This window comes from Coturnix japonica, chromosome 34 (genome assembly GCF_054131305.1).
Source record: "Coturnix japonica strain WE chromosome 34, WE-NBRP24, whole genome shotgun sequence".
NCBI lineage: Eukaryota > Metazoa > Chordata > Aves > Galliformes > Phasianidae > Coturnix > Coturnix japonica.
Window position 1 is genome coordinate 4,235,319 of NC_140696.1, and position 23,714 is coordinate 4,259,032.

Here is a 23,714-nt window from a genome sequence, read left to right on the forward strand (position 1 = left end):
GCACAATAAATTTCATTGAGGGAGGAGGAAAGACAAACTGCATGAGCAACAGCATTGAGCTCAGGGAACTTCATTTTTCCCCTCTCACAGGAGAGTTGTTTCAAGGCTAAATGTTTTCTGTGCGCAGGTATATATGATAAATATTTGCAGAAGGATGCTGGTGCAGTGCAGTGCTTCTGAAAGGATTGTGCTACATCATTTGCGCTGCCTCGAAGCTGCAATGAGACATGATACTTTAAAAGGGCAAAAAAACCAAAGAAGAAAAAAAAGCTTGTCTGCCTTAATCAAGATTTGTTAGTAATTCCTGATAGAAGGTAAAACATTCAGAGTTTTGTTTCTGATCAAGTAGAGCTAAAAGCCATTATCTCATACTGAAGGAGTTGGATGTGTTTTTGCTGGCATAGGAAGACTCACCATCTATCAATCTCTATAGGATTAATGAGTTTGCTGGTGCCTAATCCCAGTCTGATAAAGGCTTCAGCTGAGCAGCACACAGTGCAGTGAATATCAGCATCCGACCACAAGAAAATGAAGAGCAGATAATACACATCCATGGCATCGCAAGGCACAGGCTAAAAGGCAGGAACACCTCAGACAGCTTTAGGAATTGAACTGGACCCTAAAATCTAACTGAAGTACCTACAAATTCCAAACATGCTCCAGCATTTGCTTTTCTGCACTCTGTGATCTCAGAACCTTAGCAAAGATTGAAGACTTCTCTGAACAGTGACTGGTGTGTTCCTTTATGGACCATTCCAAGCAAAATCAAACACCCTACTATGTGGTTAGCCAGAAATAGAGCTCAGACTATGAGTTCCCACTTGCCAATCTCTGGATGTAGCACCCTCAGGAGCTGAAGAGCAAGTTCCATATTTCATCCATAGACATCTCAGAGGAAGATGACAACCATCAGTATGCACAACAACAGGGTCAGGACGTTATAAAACAAGGCAGTAACATCAGTGTCCCCAAACACCTCCCTCAGCTATAAGCCAGCACAGTCCGCCTTAAATTCCTGCTTTGCACAGGATACGCATCATCCCCATGCAACAAATGGATCCATTTCATTTTTTCCACTTCAAGTTGCTGGTGAGTTCAGCTTTGGCACTCCAACAAAAAAGGTTTTCATTGCCAGCATGCGCAGTGCAATGGAATCAGAGCAGGGTGAGAGGAGTGGAAAGTCATTTATAAAGCAAATTTTGCAGCAGAGAGAATCATTAAGCTTTACCTTGGGATTCTATGTTACATTTCTTTATATAACACTGCGTTTAGCTCATGACAGTCTGCGGGGGAGAGGGGAAGAAAGGTAAAGTTTACTTTTCTTCCTTCATTTTTGTTCCTTATCAATGTTTGATTTTGCTAATGCTGAATTTCCCACCCAGTAAGGATTTGAACAGCTTCCCTCTGGGGATGTCATCACTTTGTTAAGGCTTCCCCACGTGCTTTGCAAAGACATGGAGCAAGGTGAAAGGCAGCAGGCTTCCCCTAAGGAGCATCTATGCTTGAGGAGGATCCCAAGGAGCAGTAGCTCTTCAATGGCCACATACCATCCCCAGGAGCAAGATGAACAACCTCAAGCACGACCACCATGATTTGGGGAACCTTTGCAGTTAATTTCCCAAGATTGGGGAAGAGAAGGTGTGATTCTTTATCACGCCATCTGAAGAGGCTCATGGAAAGCACCATTAAAACTGACGCTATGAGAAAGGTTGGTTTGGGATCTACTGATGCTGATTCTTCATTCAGAGATTCCCAAGCAGCCTTCCTTAGCTTGCATCAATCCATCTCTAACTTCCACCTGAACACAGCTGTCCTGCTGCTTTTCTCCTCCAAATACACACCCTCTAATCTTTCAGATCACTGCTTGCTGATCTATTCAAAGCAATCTCCTTTCTCCTTAAGACCTCCCTCACTCTTTCTTGTGCTGATGGTGACTGGTCTTAGCTGATCCCATTTAAGTGGTTTGCAGGGTCAAAGTGAGTGCCACGGTGTGTTTGTCCCATGTCCCATGAATTTAATAGCACCCTGTCCTGCAAATACTGTTGTCTATTTATGTGGCTACCATCATTGTTTTAGCTGCGCACCACACCACTGCATGTAATACTTCTCCTTTTGATCAGCTCCTGTATGGACTTAATAGTTTTTAAAGTGTCTGGGTGCATTCACATAGCTCCGTATCACTGCAGACCTTGAAGTAACTACTTCAGTAACTGCTAGAGGACTGAAAGCCTCTCATTTGTTACAGAGGTAAATGCAATCAATACATGCACATCTCAGTAAAGCTTTCATGCAAACAGTTTTGTCTTGTGTTTACTTGGAAACCACTTTAAGATGTATTTCTGCCATAAACACATAATTGTAAAGAAGTCAGCAGGACTAAAACTCCTGGTATTGAGTGCTACACCTAGTGGTGTTTGCAGGATTTGTAGCGTTTCTGACATTTAAACAAATAATTACACAAAAAACAACATTTAGAGAAACAAGTCATAACACAAGGAGAAGGAGAGGAAAAAGCACTCCAGAGCACTCGGCGCAGTTAAGCGGGGGGTCTATTCTTCTATCAGCATGCAAGAAATTTATGCAATTAAATTAGGATCATTAATGAAACTTGCTTACAAACTCAGCCCATACATAAGAGAAAAAAGCACAGCTACCTAAGCTGCAATGGTACTGTAACAAAGCAAGGGCAATGGATGGTGCTCTGCTCCATGGGATGAGGAGATGCTGCAGTCTGGTTTTTTGCTTATTGGCCCACTGACCCCTCAAAATACTTAAGGCAGTTCACCTTCTTTCTAAGGGCAACCATTTCCTCCTCCAGGAGCCTTATTCAATCCAAGTGCCTCTGCCCTGTGCCCACATGCCTAACACAGCGCTTAGGGATGTAGGCCTATTGGGTACAATGAAAGTGGTGTCTGAAATTTGCAGATGTCAGCCTGCTCAGTGAGCATCAGTTAAGAAAGCTTCTCCTGAGAGCTTGCCATCTCCTGCTGCTTAATTAAAGCACATGCAGATGCAACGCTCTGATTTCCTGGGAGTGCTCGGCCTGGCTGCCTGCCCTCACCTGAGCTGGTGGAGCATCAGCTGCTGAAATGTCACCGCCTGCAGCACTGCAGTCCCAAGTCACCCAGCAGCGCCTTCCAGCACTTTGCTGCTCCCTGCAGTGGTTCAGCAGAGAGCTCACGTGCTGGGGGCTGGGGCAGAGCAATGCATGGGCAGCTGGGAGCCTTCAAGGCATACCGAGAGATTCCACTCCCACTCACAGATGAGAGATTGCAGTTATGTGCCCAAGGTTATGCGAGGAAATTAATGGAAGAGATGAGACCATAGATCATTGCCCAGTTTCCATCACCAGTCATGCCCACAGACCCCTTGGTGCAGCAGCACGCATGGGTACAATGGGATACATGGGACAGAAAGAGGGAGAGAGTCTGAAGCTTCCTACCCCCTTTCCCTCCCAAAAGCAGAGCTCTGCTGGAGGACTTGGTGAGCCATTCCCAGCACCGCTACATTCTTAGCACTGTTCACTTGCCAGCTGGAAGGAGACAGAAGTTTCAGGGGTCAAAAGTCTTAAGTAATGCTCTGTTTCCAGCTCGTGTCTCCCGAGATGCAGGAACATCATCCAACTCACCGTGGACATCATTTCCTTTTTGTGTTTCTCTACTTTCAAATTACTAAGCAATACAAATGCTTTTAGCAGCCATTCCCACACGCTCAATGTACAGTTTCTAATACGCTAAACTTACCTCAATCACTTTTTGCTGGCGTTGTTAACACACAGGAGTTAAGCCACTGATTGCAGAGGTCCTGTCCATACCAAGAGGGGAGCAGTGGGTTTCCATGGGCTGCACAGAGGCTGTGGATGGGCAGATAGAGCAGCATCACTGGACACGGCAAGTTGGGCTCTTGCTGTCACCTTACAGCACACTGTGCTCCTACACTGTTCTGTCCCATAGCTAAGGAACAGCTACATCTATAATGTTCCATGGCTGAAGAGTTAACAGACCATTAAACAAACACATAAGCATTTCTGTACTAAGTAGTAAAGACTCCAGCAGGTCGGTTTGTTGCTTATAACCATTTCTGACACATACTACACGCTGCTATTGCTCCTATTACACAGCACATGTTCTCCCACTGTTTGAGATACACTCCAAAAACAGGATTAAAAGCAGACTGGAGGGTTTTGGAGCAGAGCAATATTCACACAGCCTCCTGTTTCATGTTACCTCTCAGCTGGCCTCATGTGTTCCAAAGAACCTCTGGTGACTGGAGGTGGGTTTTCATGCAGCCACAAGGACACGAGCAGGAAGACAGAGGTGAAGCCATTGTACTGAACAATGTGTAGAGACAAACACTGTTCCTGAGCTGTACCTTTGCAATGCTGCACACACAGGTGTTGCTGGGTGGTGTTCTCAGGTTGTGGCTTCTCCATGCACCATTAGAAGCCTTTGAACTTGAAACACTCAGCAGAGGCCACTGCGACTTGAGTTACAAGCACAACTCCATTGGCTGCTAACCCATAATATGCCATTATTCCTTAACCTGAGCAGCCATCAAAGGCAAATACACTTCACTTCTTCCACTTCCATCGGATTTTTTTCTTCTTCATGAAGATATCAGCAGTTTAACCCAATTCCTTTCCTTACTCTCTCATTCATATATATTTTGAAAATTAGAGGCAGGTTTAACGCCAATATTACCTTGACAGATCTCAGCCCACTGCGTGCAAAAGAAACCAGGGATCTTTTATGATGCCACCACCAGAGAGATTCAGAGAGTTGATACTTTAACACGCTCAGGAAAATACAATCATCACTTCACATAGCCATGCTTTTCAGGCAGTAAACCACGACTTGCCTTGTCCTTCACCTGCAACAGTCATTTAACCCACTCAACTGAGTGACTATTCTGTAAACAGAAGAGCTGGAAACCCAGGTAATTAAGAATAGAGCTCGAACTTGTATTGGAGAGTGAAAGCAATCCTAAGTAGTTATGCAATATTATTCAAAGTGTGAAGTCTCTAAACATGATGCTCTCAATGCTGGGAAGAGGCAATCTTGTTATAACAGAGTGCTGATGGCAAACTGTGGGCACGCACAGCACAAACGTGTAACCAGATGATGAGACTGAATGCCCCAAAGGCTTCACACAGAGATTGTGACTCCCACTGTACTAATCCAGCCACATCTTTCTACCTTTCTGCCTCCAGTAAGCATTACTAGTTAATACAGTAAGATCTGCACATCTCAAAGCAAAGGGGAATGGGAAGTATTGAGCATATGATGCATGGGAGATTTTTAATTGCTAATATTAACCTTCAGTCAAGTCCAGGACTCCTGAGCTAAGCCATCCCCTCCCTCAGCCCTCACCCACATATTAAGGACACATGGAGTTGAGGTAAAAACTTGGAAGAACAACCTGAACTGGTTTACAAATGGATCTTGGTAAAGGAAATGTGTTACCTGCGAGGTATGGAAGGTGACAAAGTGCTGGTGAGTTCTGCAATGCATTCTCAAAGATGAGGAATAGAAAGCAGTAACACAAGCAAAGGGCTGCTTCCTGGACCTATTGCTCCAAGGACCTTCACAGGGAAGGCCTGCAGAGCATTGAAGGGCTCCATCTCCTATATGCAGCACACCTGGGCAGGGTGCCTTTATCCTAACAACAGAAGGTGTGGTCACTGCAAGCAGCAGCCATTTCTGTGTACAGCTGCACTGAGCCTAACAGAATCAGGACTCCGAGGGGAGCTCCTTGGTCTGAGAACCTAAATCCATACCCAGATATTAGTGATAAATCCACACACATGCACTCATCCATCTGAGTGTGGGGCAGAGTGAGGAACCTTGAGCCAGCCTTGTGCAGAGCAGTGCAGGTCTGTGGGGCTCAACCTGAGCATAGGGCTCAGCACAATGTGCTCTGCAGCACACAGACCCCCTGCATCCCAGCACAGGGACATGCAGGTGGCACAGTGTGCATCCCAGCCTGGGACCGAGCAGGACAGTGAAAATCTGAGCTAACAAGCTCCCCTGGATCTCGCTCAGCTCTGCGTGCAGCCATTCATGTACTTCTGCTCCGCATCCTTTAGTAACCCTATTATCCAGGTTTGCTCATTGTCTGGGGTTTCAGTCACCCCATTATTTTGGACAATGGGGAACAGGCCGCGCTGTGGTTCCTTTCTGGCCACTTTAACACCCAGCCCTTTTCCTTTCTCTCTGGAAAGAAAGAGCAGAACTAAGTTTATAAAAGAAAATTAAATAAAAACCATATCTTGGGCTCTGACCCTCAGCTCTGATCTGCCTGGGCTGTCTGACAGCCCGACCAGCAAACGATCTGCCGGAGAGAATGAAATACGTGTATATAGATTCAGCTTTTATTTAACAGCTAATTAATTAATATTTCTATAAACACGCACACCTCTTTAGCCAAACTTCTGGAAGTCAGCACATTTTTTCACCGCAGCCCCTTCTCTTTTCCCCTTCTTTTTTTCGCCTCCCAACTTTATAATAAAGCCCCCGAGTTCACATAATGTTTGGCTATTGTTTCTTTAAAGAGGAATTCTCCTCCCCGCCTCCTCCTTTCTCTGTATCTCTGAGGCACCACATGGCACAATAAGAGCCCTTTCATGTTCAAGATGCAGAGTCGTTGCTGTGGTAACTCACCCAACCTCGCCGAGTATCCAAATAAATAGTTAACATTAAAAAATCAAATCAGCGACCCAGCGGGTCCGCCTGCAATCTTATCTTTACCGCGGTGGCTTCGAGGGACATTAAGGAGCAAAATAATAACCTTGTGGCCGGATGGGCCGCCTAGAAGTGTCGGTTATTTAAGACAGAAGGACGTTTGTGCTGCTCCGACGTGGGTTTGGCCGAAGCCGGAGCACAAAGGCAGCAGACGCAATGCAGAGCCGGTGGCAGCCGAGTGATGGTGTGGGGCTGCTCGCCGCTTGCAGACACATTTCCCTTCCCCGCCCCTCCCTCGTGTGCTGGGACAGACACCGCAGGGAAAAGCTTTGGAAGGATTTGATCTAACGGGCAATAAGCAGCACAAAGTGTCATTAATTGCTACCTTGCAGGAAACGCGGCTACAAAGAGAAAGCCGTGCTTTGCCTATGAGAGAGAGGGGGAAAAAAAAGGATCTTTCTTTCTGCCCTCCCTCTACGTGCTCAGACAAGCCACCGCTTGAGGCCCCCGAGTATCTGCTATTATCAGTTAAGTCACGTCTAGTGCCAGGCAAAAGGTCATTTCAGGTCAGCCCCGAGATGAAAGGAAGGGGTAATGTATGTGAGAATGCGAGGGAGAAAGGGGCGAGGGAGAAAGGGGAGGAAGGAAAAAGGATGCGAGAAGAGGAAGAGAGGGGTAGGCAGAGGGAGGGAGAAGATGAGAGGATGATATCAGCCTAAAAAGGAATGTTCTTATTGCCAGGAAACAAATAAAAGACCAAAGCGCAGCACCTCTGCTGCCACGCTGTATGAACTTGATTCCTCATCAAATAAAAAGGCTGCCACATTTTCCGGGGTCATCTTTTTAATTCATTCCTTCAATGAGGTTGGGTGTTTTTTTTTTCGGTTCTTGGGTGGTGGATTTTTTTTTCTCTTTCTTTCTTGCTTTTTTTTTCTAACCTTAACTGCTGAGAAAGGCAAATGCTCAGCAGAGAAAGGCCCGTCCATTGTCTGGGGTGCCTGCTGCAGCTTTCTTTGTCTGAGAACTACAAGAGAGAGGGAAAGGCTCTTTTTTTTTTCCTCCTTTTTTTTTTAATTCTTTTTATGCATCTAAAAAGAAAAATAAAATCAATTTTGCATTTAGCAGTGAAAAATAAAACACGGTGCTGCTGGAGCAGACAGCCCGTTCTCCATTGGCCTCTCCTCCCCTCTCCCCCTTCCCCTCTCAGCCCCCCTCCATTAGGTATCACTCGGGTAACATTTGCAGCCCGGCCCATCATTCATTCCTGACTCCTTTCCAAGGTTCCCCCTCTGCCCTGATTCCTTCCCCCCCTCTCCCTCCCTCCCAGCTCTCAGCTCTGCTGTACTCGTCTAACAAATCATTGCTGTAGGACAAGCGACCGGAGACTGCACACACACAACCCAGGCGCTGCCGACAGACTGCCAGGGGAGGGAGAGCTTTGTGTTTTGCTTCTTTTCTTTGTAACACATTCCCTCTCTGGGATGCCCTCCTCTGTGCTCCCCCAGCCATCTCCCCCCAGCCTCAAGCTGGTGTTACATCACACCAAACGCTGCCTTTCCCAGCGTGTGGCAGCATGGAGGGATCCTTGCAGCACACAGCAGCCTCACCCAGCCTCGTTAAAACAGCTTTTGTGCCTTCTGCCCGAGGGCAGCTCATGATCCTCCCTCAAACCAGTGCTATGCAGACCATGGCAGGTAGGGAAATGCCCAGGAAAATGATGCCCAGGAAAATGCCCTCTGGAAACCGGTGGCATCCCCGTGTTCAGAAGGTTTTATTTGTTATTGTTCCTGCAGACATTGGAACCAATCAATTAAAATTCCTTCTAAGATTTTGTAGTCGGAGTCCTCGGAGATGCCGCCCGGCTCCATGGCTAAAGCTATGGAAGACCAAAGCTTAAGTCCCACACCTAATTAATCGGGATGAATGGGGTTCACTCTCTCCTGCTGATGGGTCTTCATTGACAATAAATTGCAGCATGCATTTTTTCCCATTCAGAAAGGCTGCGTTTTTAGCAGAGGTGCTACTTGACCTCATTTCTCATCTCCTATGGCACCTCCTTGGTTGCACACTGTACACCCACAATCAACCCTGCTGAGCTGGTTGGGCTCTCTGCACTTCACTGCACCTCTGATAAAAATTCCTTCACAGTTTAAGGTTTTTATTAGACAAGCAAGAGTTCCAAGGTTTTCCATGTATTGTCTCATGCTAAAAGTTAAGGCACTCCATAGTGCCACCTGCCCCTTCTTAGAGCTCCTTGCAAACAAAAAGCATTCCCAGCTTTGCTCCACTGACAACTCCCAAAGTCATAGAACCTCATAGAATGGGTTGGAAGGGACCTTTAAGATCACCCAGTTCCAACCCCCTATTGTAGACAGGGACACCTCCCTCTAGACCACGTTGTTCGCAGTCCCATCCATCCTGGCCTTGAATGAACCCAGGGAGGGAGCATCCACAGCCTCACTGGACAACCTGTTCCAGTGAAAATAGATGGATAAATCAAAATCAAACGTCCCTTCTTTACACAGAAGTCATCCCAAATCCAGAACTGTTTGGAATTTCCAAGTTTTGTGGCTTGATTCTGCCCTATACCCAACACAGGCAGCTCTCACAGAGCCAACAGGAGCTGTACAAACACAGGTATGGAGGTGAAGTCACAGCAGTGACCATAACCCATTCTTTTTCCCCCTCAGATGAGCATTAAAGGGAGCAGTGCAGCCCTAACTCAGCATCCGTTCATTACTGCCAATGGAGAGCAAATCTCGGTGACTTTGAAAAGAAGAATAGCAAAGAACTCACAGGGAAATTAAAAATGTGAATGCATTTCTGATGTTGGTTTCAGGTTCCCTCCCCCCACCGCACTTCCTGAACATTACTATGCAAGCCTCTGCCACCAGATTTCCAAGATAGCTTCCTGCAATAGACTGGAGGCATATGCCATCAGCACCTGAATATCACTTTGTTGTTAGGGCCCAGCCATATGTTTCCTATTTAAAAAAATTACTTTATATCACAGGAAGCCACTTTTTCTTGCAACAATAGCGGAGGTTCATGTAACCGTTTCACCCATAGAGGGAAAAATAAGGACTAACCACCACCTCCAGCAGCTTCACCGAAGCATAACCCTTTTTTGTTTCCTCACGTGCAACAAATCTTACCTTCTCATTAATTTATTCAGTGAAATGGTGCTATTGCAACAGTGGGAAGGAGAAGACTTTAGGATGCGAACAATGTGCTGGGGTGGTGGAATGGTTGCTCAGCCTTCCAATATCAAAATAAAACTCAGCTTTACACAAGGATGGGGAAAGCACCATGAAAACTGAGAGCTGACCTCCTGACACACAACCTCCACCATCCCCTGACACAGAATACCCAACATCCTATGGTTACTGCTCATTCAGATCTTTGCTGTGTCTCAGACTGAAAAGGAAAGTGTAAAAAGTTGGAATAAAAAGTGAAGACAAGGAGGAAAGCTTGGAGGGCTCAATAGTTCCACCTTTTCAAGGCATTGTAATGGTGACGGGTGTAGCTTCACAAAGAGGGAGGGATCAGAGTTACAAACTCTGTGCTGTGTGAGAAGCAAACCTGTTGCTCAGTTAGAGCTGGGAGTTGTCAGAGCATCCCCAGGCAGACACAGCAGAGCGCTGGCAGTGGTTCGTCATCAAACAGAGGCTGTCAAAACACAGAGCTGAACTGGAGCTGAAACTCAGGATATTTTGTGGGGGGGTGGAATTAAAATATGTGACAAACTCTGCCTTGTTCTGAATGTAAGAGCTTCAGGGTTTATACCCCAACCTACATGAAGAACGGAGTGCTGCTCAGAGCATAAAACTCAGACACACGTGGCCTGCAGTTCCACCTCACACCTCTGAAATCCCCACAGGTTCAGAGCAGACACGACACAGCCCTCCCCGCAGAGCTTTGGCCGAGCTCCTCTCAAGATATTTTGATGTTTCCACTCCCAGCTGAAACAGCGCAACTCCCAAACGTCTGAAAAATCAGCAAACAAATACAGAGGGTTAAAAACAATCACACTGATCTGCCAAGTGGATGTTTTGGATGAGGGTTCTGGTTGGCGCTGGGTGTGCAGGGAGAGGCTCGAGCTGCCATCTGCGTCGGAGACGGTAATGGGATGTGATGGGAGCGCAGCCACCGCACGCGAGGAGCCTCTCCTGCACTGCTGCTGTTGTCCCCCGGCCTCTGAGAGCCCTGCCTGCATCTGGCAGAGAAGTTGATCAACTTGGGGTAGCTAATCAGGCTGCTGCAATTTCCGGCCCTTTCTTTCCCAGATTCCTCAGATCAAAGTTCAAGTCCCAGAATTATTATTCCCCGAATGCTTAATGAGCTCCAACCGAGGGACACCAAAGGCAAAGCTAAAACACTGACCGTGCACTTCACTGAGTTTGGCCAATGCAGCTAAAAACAAGAGGGTGGGATCCATAGCATGCAAAATCACAACGTACACGTTTGTATTTTAATCCAATTAAGATTCCTACACGCGAGCGGGGATAGCAAAGCGCTTCAGATGCTTTGTAAAGAGACGCCTGCTTTCCTCACTGCTTTCCCCACTTTAAAACTGTGCGAAGGTGGAATTGGCCCCGTTGTCAATCATCTGCGAAGAACTCTTTGGGGAGAACAGCAGAGCCCCACAAGCACAAAAGCTTCCTTGAAGACTAAAGTTCAGGATGTTGAAATGCAAAAGTCAGCTTTTGCCAGGAGGCACGATTTCTGAAGCCAGATGATTCCACCTCAGATTAAGTTATTGAAGATCTTTACATGCAGAAACATTTCTTTGTTCTGGCAAACACTCCTCGCATTTTCTATTCACAAACGTGACCCTTAGGAAAGCCAGCCAAGATTCCTTCGCGTTATCAGGTCAGAATGTTCAGGGCCCAATTATTTTAATAGTTATTAGAAAAAAAAACCCTCTCACAATGGTTCAGCACACCAGTGAGAACAGCATTCAGGGACTTAACAAGTCACTCTAACATCTGGCATGTTCTTTCGGGAAGACTAAACACACCGAGAGCCTTGCTGCAAAAGTCAATGGAAAGGAATGATAATTGCTCATTAGAATGCCTCCTCCACAGGTTATTTTTAACTTCCTCCACTCTTTCTAATCATGGGGCACGTATCAGATGATACTGAAAAGGGTCAGTGCATAGGTTTCTCTCCTCCTAAAACACATTTCCAGCAAAGCCTTTTCACGAGGCTGGGATTCTCAGGGCACGTTGTTGGCACCTGTTTTGTCATTATGCTGCAGGCAGGGGCCCAAAGCAAATGTTCCCCAAGAGCTGTGCCTCGCTCAGCCACCAAGCCAGACTGATGGGGCAAAGACACTAAGCTTAAAAACCTTCTTCTAGTCTATGAAGAAAGAAATCCTTCTCCCTCTGCCTTAAAAATACCATGCATGGGAAAAATGAGAGATGCCCAGCACAAAGGTATTGGAAGATATTAGGGAGGACAAGGACAGAGCCCCAGCATCAGTAACCTGATGTCAACAAAGCAATAAAGCTGAAGCCACTAAGTGTCACATGAAGCAGAACTGCTATTCATCTGCTTCTCAAGGAAGAAGAGTTCTGGCTGAATTTTCACCTCACTTTTCATCTCCAGACTGGGATCTGGAGGTTCCTCGTATCCACAAAATCACAGATCATAAAACCATGGATCACCAGAGCACACCCATGAGTGTGCAGAGAAGGCAGCAAGCTGGCATGGGCTGCACAGCACCCCTGAAAGGTCAGACTGCATTACCCAGCAGGGCAGGGATGCCTTCATAGCCCCAGCTGTACACCCTCTGCCTTTCAAGCAGTGCAATGCTAAGGCGGCTCGGCTCAGCCCTGCCTAAATGGGTTCAGATCTTTTCGCTGAACCCATCACCGTAGCATCTGGGCCTTTGTAAGTGACACAAAAACTGTTTGCATGGGTCACCCCACTTCCTCTCAGCATAGTTACATAAAACTGCTTCTTTTTTTTTTATCTTTTTTTTTTTCTTTTTCTTTCTTTTTTTTTTTTTTTTTAATGGGGTTCAGCAGAGCATTAGGAAAAAGGGGAGATTCTTTGTGACCGAACATCAAAGACTGCACACAAGGAATCTCGTTCTGAAGCCTCTCACCAGGAAAAGCCAAACGAATGAAAAGCTCCCATCAGACAGACAGCAGACAGCAAAGGCAGCGGACCTAGAGGCACAGGGAAAGCCTAAATCCAATAGTTTGCAGCCAAGACTCAGGAGGCTGTGTTCTTATTTAAAGCTCTTTTAAAACAGCATAAAGCTGCTTGAAGAGGAACTGAAGGACGTGCTCGAAAGGGGCTGTAATTTGTTTGTTTATCTGTCTGTTTTTAATAAAGAAACCGCAGAGTCTACTGGAAAATGAGTTTCACTTCTGTCACTGTCCCAGCCATTCTCTTTAAAGCAGTGAGACCACATCAATAGCAGCCAGAGCTCCCCAGGAATGGGCCCTGGAGCTCGGCTGCGAGCCCTGAGCCTCTGGGGAGGCAGTGGCTGGAGCTGCTGGAATGCAAATCCCCGTCAGCAGCCAGACACGACCCCTTGCAGGCAATCCCTCCTGCACCAACCTGCCCAGACCACCCTGGAAGGATACTTTGCAGGCTGAGGAGCTGCAAGCAGGCACAGAGGGCTTTTCAGCCCCAATATGCAGAGTGGAGCTGTGATCGGTGCTGGCAGCCCTGCCCAGCTCGTACCCCCACCCATCAGCTGTATGGGGAAAGCCTGCAGCTCCCAGGGTGGCTCTTACCCAGCCACCCCACCAGGGTGCCAGTGCCCAGCTCTGCACTGCTCCCACCCGGCAGCGTTTCTTCCCCGTTGGCTAAAAACCTCCTTCCAGGAACAAATTCCTCATTAGCACCGGGTTTCGCCGAACGCAGAGGTAAAGCGGACAACAAAGCATGCAGAAGAGCCCAAGACGAATTAACCCTCCCCTCTGGGTCAAGTTTTCCTCCAAGGCCGTGCCGCCTTCTTGCAGCCACTTGCACAGTGCAACACTGACCTCGTGTGGCTGCTGCTCCTCTGGCACGACCCGGAGCGGAGCAGGAGCATCTCTTCCACTCACCAAGTGATTATTTGGGTTTCCTGGGCAAAATGGGCTGAAAAACCCCACTCTGTGCACAGCCCTCTGCTTTTGCTTTGCATTAGAGGCTCCCAGAACTAAAGTCCTACTCAAAAACCATTGGGTGATGCCAGCCTCGGCCACCTTTTGGATACTACCCTGAATGCTCAGAGCCCCTGGAGCCACTCAGACCCCAAGAAACACAGTGTGACTGTCCACAGAGCCTCCTGTCTCCAGATATCACAAGTAGCCTTTTGTTCCTATTCAAATACTTGAGGATTCTCTTTAAAAATAAAGAAAGCCTGGCATTAGAAGACTTCATACTGAATAGCAGCAGCTCACCACCTGTAAAGACAAACAGCCGTGCCCAAGGTGCCAATGGGAAACCAGCAGGGGCTGTGCTTCAGAGAGCAAAGTTAAACCCATTTGATTGCTCTAGGTGACCCCCAAACCTGATGGGGTGCTGCAGATCAGAGCTGGAGCTGAGCAGAGGTAGGCTTGGCTGATAGTGGTAGCTTGCCATAGCAAAAGGCCACTTCCTTTGCTGTGCCAGCGAGAAGCAAGAGGAACCAGGGGCTGCTGCCCTTGCCAGAAGCTGTTAATCAGTTGCTTTTTTGCCCCTGCACAGAGCAGTGGCTCCTGCTGAGCTGAGAATTACAAACCTACATTTCCACTCCCCGCCTACCCCTTATTTTGAACACGAGGTTTTAAATGATGCATAACCCTTCCGGGCCTTCTGCTTGGGCACAGAAACTTTCCCACTCTGAGGGAATTCAAAAGTAGGTTAAACATACTTGTCACTCCAGAAAGTTCCTTAAAGCAGATGCAAGAGACTTTTTTTGGTCACTTCTCATTAGAGTTTGGTGCCAAGATGCCCTGCAAAAGCCAGAGGTGTGAGATCACAGCTGAAACACAGTGGCAATGGCAGGCCATCCTCCTCCATGTGTTTCATGGGCTGGTTCTCCACCAGCTGTCAGCCCTTCCAAAATGTGAAGCCATAAAAGTCATGTGTGACATTAAACTGACAATACCTGAATGCTGGATCCTTAACTGAGCACACTGTAGGTCTGTCACCCCCAAAGAAAGCAATGGCGATACCAATATCCAGATATGAAGCAACCCAAAGTACAAATATCACATTACCACATGGGGCATCTGCTCTGCCAGCTCCACATTACTTAAAGGCAAGGTAGAAGCACTCAGATTCTTCCTTAAAGCCCTCTTCCCAACACACAGTATACATGTCATCGATACACAATTAACTGCATGTGTGCAATGACGGAGACACTGGCAGAAGAAATGTACATCTAAAGGAAAAGAAAAGCAAAGAGACATGCCGTGACATGTTATCATTAGGGAGTCATAATTTCCTTCCTGTAGTCATACAACAGCTGTCACTAACATCTTGAACACAGACCATGTATTAAAATACCATAGCAAATGCCTTTTCAGGCAAAAGAAAGAGAGGGCATGTTAACTGGGTGAATAGCAGGAAGAATATTTTGACAGCTTGAATGCATTAACCTCCCCGTAGAACGCCCACAACCTTTGCTAGAACTTGGCTTGGTAGACATCTTTGGTGTGCTGGGTGAGCAGAGGGGGACTCAGCAGCTCCAGAGGCCCCAGGGGCTGCTCTTGGAAGGCAGGGGACACACATGGGCCTTGGGCACCTCTGGGGAGCATCCCTTTAGCTCCATGCTCCCAGATGGACACTGAGCTTGGATGCAGAAGGACCAAAGTGGAGATAGAAGGAACGGTGCCACAGGTTGACCTTGTATATGGGGACATCTCCTCCAGCCTTGCCTTTGGAAGCAGGGAAGGCGTTCTCTCACCTCCCAGCATCTGTTAACCAACACAGAAGTCCCACCAAAGATGCTACAGCTGGTGTTTCAAAACAGAAGGAATTCAACCTAAGCAATTGGATTTGTGGTGGCTTCTGTCTTGTACCCGTGCCTTCTAAGAAAGCTGCACATCACCAGCTTCACCAGAAATCCATCTTCTCTCAGCAGTAGCATCATCCAACACATTCTAAGAACACATTTTCCTCACACGGTTTTGGACTCCAAACATTCCCATGGTAGGGACGTGTTGGAGGTTTGCCATCAGTGCTTTCTCCAAGGCACTGGTTATTAAAGCCTTCAGAGCATCGTTTGCAGGAACGTTAGTTCTCCTTACAAGGCAGACTGTGACAATTCATCAGTCTCGGGCCGAAGATAATTAACCAACACCCAGAGCCATTTTTGCAAATACAAAGCCTGGATGGAACGAACCAAAGCAAGGAGAATAAAAATAATTAAAGAAATAAAAGCCATGACGGAGCTGTTGGCACTTGCCAACTCCTCTTGATTAAACTTATTTTCACCTCCAGGTGCATACACAGGATGAGTTTTGTTAATTAAACCTGCCAGTCAACTCATTATGCATTCAATTAAAAAGCCCGATGCCTTGATTTTATGCAGCTGGCGGGTGTGCGGTGACAGACTCACAGGCCTGTGTTGTTAGAGTGCATAAGTTCGAATGGGAAAGGGAGAAGAGATGCTCCAAAATATGGCAGAGTGTGATATTTGCTAATTGGGCATCCTCGTGGTGTTTATTCTCTATTTCTTTTCCTAGTTCTGTAGTGGATGGGGCTGTTTATCAGACACACAGCCTGGCTGCGCTCAGCAAAACTCGATGCAGAAAGTGGAAGAGCGCGTTCATCTCATTTGGAAACTCACATGGATGCTCAGAATATTCATGATAGACGCTGGCAAGGTTAAGAGACGACGAGAGTGGCACCTAGATGCCATGGTGATGAATGCTGCGTGAATAGATTAGACAGAGGCCCTGAAGCCTTTATAAAATTGTGGGGTTTTAATTTAGATGAAAGATAGCCTTTCTTCTTAAGGCATCATGCTGAGTCGCGGATGTGGATGCTGCCCCTGGCTCTGCCTCACACTCCTTTGCACGACCTTGAATCAATTCCAGAGGTCCGCCCTTTTAAGGTACCTACAGATGGATCTTCCATAAGCAGCTCCTCATCCCTCCACACAGAACCAAAAGCTCTCCCAGCTCTCCCGGCTATTTGCATTCACCTCCCGGAGAACACGCGATATTGCTTGTTATGTACTGCAAGCAAACCTGTTACAATGGCTCTCCCATCTCGGATATCAGGCGGAATGAAAGCCTCTAACGTTTGTGACAGAATAATCTGAGGCTGTGTGCAACAGTTCTGCAGTTGCCTCACACTGACATTTATTTGTAAGTCTGCTTCACGCTGGCCACAAATATGAGTAATGACCCACAACTGAGCTGACCCATCTGTTGTGCTCTGCAGCAGAGAATTTGTTTCCTTTCCAGTTTCTGTTGTTTCCTTCAAGTCTGCAGGCTTTCAGCAGAGCTTCTTGCACAGGTAGTTGGTTTGCTTGTGTTATATGCACCCAAAATGTGGGGTATCTGGTTTTGTTCCCAGATGGAGGCCAGGAGATTACTTCTGCTCAAATCTGGTTCCTGGGAGACATGGGATGTCTGAAGCATCAGCATCCAAGGAGAGCTAAAGACAAGGTGCAGGCACATGGAGACCCTGCTCTCAGGCTCCCAGTTCCAGCCCAAGGGAGAGTTTTCTTTGCAGGTCAGGGGTGTTTAGCCAGGTTGGCTTCACCCTCTGTCTCAGAGTGTGCTCCATTCTTTGTGATAATCTGGGAAATTTATTCAGGGTATGCATAGAGGTGATGGGTGCCCCATCCTTGGAGACACTGAGGGTCAGGCAGGACAGGGCTCTGAGCACCTGATGGAGCTGTGGGTTTCCCTGTTCATTGCAAGGAGTGGGACCAGACGGCCCTTAAGAGTCCCAAACCATTCTGTGATTCTATAACAGCAAGGCTTCAGGACACCTGCAACATCACTGCTTTCCTCTGGTGTTTTTTTCTGTGCAGTGCTTTATGACCGTGGCTTTCCATGCCTTCACTGCAGCTCTGCAGCTTGTTACTGGATATTCTGCAACTGATGGGGAATGAACCAGATGTTCCACGGGTCTCTCTGACTACACCTCAGTCCTTGAGTTGGCTGTAAATGTGAGGAACTGAACTTTGACCAGAGAGGTCCTGTGAGTCTTGTATGTTTTATCAGACCATGAAACTGAGAGGGCTTTGTTATTACTATTGTGAGCTGCTTTGCTATCTGGTTTCGTGCTCCCTGCAACTGCTGGAAGCAACGGCTCAGATTCACAAGGATGTCTCCGGACACAAAGATGCACCACATACTTGGCAAATCCCCATGGATATCTGTAGCAACCTAAATCCCATTGTCCACCAACATACGAGAATTGGTCTAAATCCAAAATGACTTTTCCTGGCTCCAGCTTGATGCAAATCAACTGTCAAGCCTCTGTTCCCTTGCTGGGTTTTTTGCTGTTAGCAGCTGTGTCCCTTGCAAAACTAGCAAGCAATTAGTGGTTGGCAGTAGCTATTGCAGCTGGCCTGGATTTTTTATTTCAACTTTCACTGAGATATAGTAGTTTGTGAGGAGGAAGAACAGATTGTGAAGGTTGTTGGGTCAGCATGGACCATAGTCTGAGAGAGACACCCAGCCCTGTCCAGCCAAATACCTTTGGGACTGTCTCTTATGTGGATATGTCATGCTTGGGTTCCAATGTCTTTTCTGACTCAGACTAGAACCTTCCAGATGACAGATGAGAGTCTTCCCTGTTGGGTCAGCAGCTGCTCTGCCCAAGGAGTCTCATTTCCCTACAAAGGTTTCCTAAGAATCATGGCTCAGCATCACACCTGGATGGAAGAAAGTGATCAAACTCCAGCTTTTTTAAGCAACCTGTCATCCTCGAATTCCAGCCAACCCTCGATGTTGATTATCTTCTCCGGTAGATGATGGTTTGCAATTCCACCCACGTGTGAACAGTTTATAAACAGATCCTAAAAACACAGAGAGCCTGCAGCTGCTGCTAAGCAATCCTTATATAGTACCCAAATTCCAGTGCAGGAAGGTAGCTGGGTTTGTATGGAGGGTATTTGGAGTGTCTCTTATCAAAGAGTTGCTGCCCCATGACTGGTATCACCAGAACAATTTGCTTGGTCCCTTCCCTAAAGCAAAATGCTCTTGTGACCTCAAAGAAAATTCAGAATGAATATTAAATAAAAATAACAGTCCAAGAGAAGCTGGAAGGCCTTTTTTTCCATCCCATCAGTGTAATTGCTGCCGTCTTCTAATCACATTCATTTGCAAGGATAAAATAGAAAAAGTAAATTACTGGTCTACAACTAATTGCTTTCTTCCTCTGACCTAGAAAATCATAATAATAGTTTGCATTGCTACGGCTCTTTCTATCTGGGGTTCTCAAAGCATTTTACAATGGCTTGTTAATCATTGCTCTCAGACCCCTGCAAGTTCAGTAACCAAAGTACAGTTCCTTTGACATGCCTAGAGATGCACAAACCCCATATGGGACATATGGGTACAGAGGAAATTTGACAGAGTCGCTCTCACTGAGCAATCAACCACACTCCCAAATGGAAACAAACCCAATGAGTGCAGCAGCACAGCAGAGATTTGTCCCCTGTCCAAAGTGGGGACTCTGCACAGTCCATGACAGCCGTATTGCAAGGCTGCTTTGCAAGAGTCCTTGTAAAACACAGCTCTTCTCTCTGTCCTGCTCATCTCCTTCATGCTGCTCTTGCTGTCTGCTCTATGGGCCACAAAGTTGTTTGCAACACGAGTTTTATGTCACTGCTGCAATGAATGGGCTGCACTATGGTTACACGCTCAGTGTGTTACGTGCCCAAGAAACCTTTGGAGAGCTGGAAATTGAGAAAAGGATCAGAGAAGGGAAAAGCAGGACATGGCCAGGGCCTGTGTGTAAATTGTTCTCATCCTCTAAAGACCTAATGCTGTCATTTCAGTTCCGTTCCTTTAGGTAATGACTGAAAATGCCATCCTTAGCGTGGGTCATTGTCAGCAAATTACTGCTTTCTAAAGATGAAGAGGCAATGACTTAAGAAGCAAGGAAAGATTAACATAACCAGAACAAATTCTGAGTTACTGCACTTTATAATGCTAAGCCCACATTCCTCTAGCTCCTTCCTTCTTGTATTACCCTCATGGTGAATCACATCCAATACTTAATCAGATTTAAAGTATGCCTGAAAGAAGACAATCTGTTTTAGCATGCTAGAGTAAATCGAATAATAATTGTCCCCTTCTTACCACGCTGACTTTGTATCCAAGAATTACAACATTTTACAGGTATTACATTAGGACTCAGTGTCTGTGAGGTAGGAATATTCCCACTTAATGGAATCAGGAGACAAATGGTGAAGGACAAACATTGCCTGGGTAGGAAACATGCCCCATCTGCAAAGTGCTGCCAGTGTTGGCTGAACCAGGAACTTCGGTTCTGCTCATAGGAAGATCTCCAAACCTTGCAGTTCATGTTACCTCTGGGGTCCTTAACACATTTTTGGAAGCAAAGCCATGCCCCTATTGGCTGCGTCTATGTAACCACCCTCAGCTGCTCATCCCTAAGTTGGTAGCACAAACCGAGCTCTGGCCCAGCAGCTAAATGCATTAACAGCATTTCTTGCAAGAAATATCCTTCTCCCTAAAGAGGTCTGAGAACGATTCTCCCTCCTGGCAGATGGCACATCTTGGCACTGCCACAGCCTGGCTCTGCCAGAGGTTTTCTGGAGCTCAGGACCATTGTGAGCCTCACAGAGAAGTTTGGCAGCAGTCAGCGACACTGAAAGATGGGAAAGAGCCTTCGAGTCTTGGATGTCGGTTCTGTAATAGTGATGGGGAAAGAGCAAAGCAAAACAAAAGGATTTGGAGATCAGATGGGATATTGAAGACATTATATTCATTTCCAGCATCACTAAGAAAGCCGGGTTAACTTTGTGCCAGAGCTTAAATACGAGTATTGCACATAAACAGCCAGGAGGCAGACTTACAACCAGTGGCTGGGAACTGCAGTAGGTAAGTAGGACGGTGGAATTAAAACCATTAGCACAGAATCCAGACTCAATACACCGTGTACCCACTAGATGGGGCAAAAAGCTACGTTCTGCCTCCTCTGATTCACCAAAGCCATCGCTGTGTCCCTGTGAATGCAGAGAGTGACTGCTCCAGGGGAACTTATAGCCCATGGAGGCTGATAAACTTCAGCAGAGCAACTCTCAGCTGTGTGAAGATACAATTAGGAGATATTTCCATCCAATATTCAGTGCTTGAAGTCTCCTTCAGCACAATAACATCAGGGAAGCTGTTTGTAGCTCCCATGTCTGCCTTCCCTATGGTGTCAGATCCAGAGCTGAGGAGGAAGGCAGACAATCTGCCTGTGTGTGTTACAAGGATGTCTCATCTTGTGCTCCCCATCTGTTGCAACTGTGTGTTTCAGTTGTTGGGTTTCTCAGATTCGTCCAAAGCGAACTCAAATATTGAGCAGAATGCAATGAAATCATGCAGAAATAAAGCAGAAATAAAACATACGTGCCACCCTTTCAAAACACCTCTATGGGCATTTTGGCAGGGCTGAGGTGAACCTCTGAGCAAAGAGCTCAGGCATCCAGACTTGGAAAAAGAGCATCAGTCGTGCTGACACTGAGCAGCTCTGCCCTTCTTATCCATCCTGGTGAGAAATAGTTCACTGCACTCACTGTGGTTTTGGGGCTTTTGGTGCCACATGATTGTTCTTTAAAGCAAAAAATTTGGAAAAGCTGCTAGAATACAACTGCTGATAGAAAACCTCATTGCTTCTATCTCTTGCCTACAAGAGTACACGAGCACACATCAGCCTTAAAGCTCTGGGACCAAACCCTGGCTCTGCAGTATTGCCTATGAGCTGTTCAGCTCCCCAGTGCAAAAGGATGGGTGGATCTCTGCTCTCCTGGGAGGAATCAGCCCTCACATGGGCTTTGATTTCAGAAGCAAGACAAAATGTTGCTGTCTCAGGGCAGCTTCTCTCCATGTGGCCTCAGCCATATGGTACACAAGCTGGCCAGCATCCTACTGCTGTGCTCTGAGTATGAAAATAGGGCTCCTGCCTTGAGGAAAAAAATGAACACCAGAGGGAAGTGCAGCACCAAAATGCAGCCTGATACGAGCAATGTTCATCTCAAAGGCCTGTGCTGTAAAAGAGAGTCTTCCCATGGCTGTGCCTTCTCCCCTTCCCCTTGCACAAATGCCTGGACCCATTAAAGGTCTCACTGCCTTTCTGTGGCTTCAAGGCTGCCCTTTCAGTGGGCACGAGGCACCTGGGCAGCCACAGCCTCCAACAACTTCAGCAAATGAAGCCCTCAGTTAAATGCAATTGGGCCTCGTGGTTTAACAAAAGTACAGTTGTAATTATCCGTACATTTCCTTGCCTAAATGCAAGGAACAATCTAATATCTCTTGTCAGGATGACCGTAAAGGGGAAAAAGAACAGGAGCCAGCATCCAGTAGCTTAGGATCCCACCAGGATTAATGGAGATAAGGAGCTCTTAGAGTGTGCTTTGAACACAAGAACAACAGTTCTCTTTCTTTGTAATTTTGAGGTCATTTTTTGATTGTAAAGAGGATTTCTGCACCAGCAGCCACCCTCAGCGCCTGGGGCTGGGAGCCACTCACAGCCAGGGATCCCAATGGGAAGTAGGAAGCTCAAAGCCTTGGTCCAGACTTCGTGTTCGTTAAAATGAGATGTATACAGTGTAAGAAACATTCCCCGGAGTCAAACAGAATGAGAAACAGATGGGCAATTATTTGCAAACAGGAACTCTTTTCTTCCCTTGTTTGCCTGCTTTGTTTTGTTTATCCCCCAAAATCCTAACAAGAAACACAAGTAGGATAACACCGCTACTTCCCACGAGCAGGGCTGGAGAAACAAACCCACAGAGCCCTGATAGGGCAGCGCATTAATCCTGCTGTGAGGTGTGGAGGAAGGCAGCCGGCTCCTGATTGCAAGGAGTTACACACAGGGAGGAATTCAGTGTACAAAGAATAGCCCCTGTCTTTTAACCATTCCCATCATGAGGATTTAAATATGAAACCAATTGCAAACACTTGCAGCCAAAGCAAAGATGTTGGGTTATGTTCACTCACACTGAAATTACACCTTCAAGACCCTCTCTGAGCACAGAAATGTGTCAGTAGTGGATATACACAACGTGTACAACAATCCTCCTCTGTCATACAAACACATGCACTATTAAAGGGTGGTTTGCCAGATAGAATTCTTACCAGAGACATTAAAAACTGAAGGCTGCATTACAAACACCTCCCTCAGATTCTCCTTATTTCCACCATCCCTGCTTTATCACCCTTTTTCCCATTTCAATGACCTTCATGGAATCTGATTGGCCGTTTTCATGTTTGCTTGCACACATTCCATCCTCCACTCGAAGGCCATTGCAGTGCCCAAAGAGAGGAAAGCTAAAACCAAAAACAAGGAGAAAAATGAGCAAAGAAACCACAGTGATCCTTAGAGTCACTCTACTGCCTTTAGATCATTGCTGTCTGTGAGACAAACCAAACCACCAACCTTGTATCTTTTCCAGTAATTAGAATTAGGAAGACTTCAGGTGATTATAAGCACTCTCCCTTCCTTTCCTTGCCAATATCAAATCAAACAAACACGGGTTGTTTTTTTTTTGCTTGGAGTAATCTGACAAAATCCCCCTTTAATTATACAGGAATGCAGCAAAGCAAATCGTAACCAAATTAATAATGGCACCGAAAGAAGAGTCAAACAGAAAGGCCTTTTCAGAAACGCTGCAGATTCTGTTCAACTTCCAGCATATCGACATATTTTACTGTGTGTGGGAGTTGGGGAAATCCCAGCAGCTTTCTATTGTATCTCCTTATTTCTTGGCTTATACCCAAGCAAGTAAATAATCGCTGCAATAAACTACATTCATACAAGTGTAGCAGAAACAGACATGAAACCCAACAGATAAGATAGTTCAAGATGTTTCTTGTGGGAAGCTCAGAGCCCATTAATGCTTTGCTT

At 46.4% G+C, this 23,714-nt stretch overlaps 1 long non-coding RNA gene across 1 annotated transcript; it reads left to right on the top strand.

Moving 5' to 3' along the window:
- Positions 1-1,091: 1,091 nt before the first annotated feature.
- Positions 1,092-2,296, top strand: LOC146755289 (uncharacterized). The gene is made up of 2 exons (XR_014938187.1): positions 1,092-1,306; positions 1,383-2,296. It is a non-coding gene; the product is annotated as an uncharacterized LOC146755289 (long non-coding RNA).
- The last annotated feature ends 21,418 nt before the right edge of the window (positions 2,297-23,714 follow it).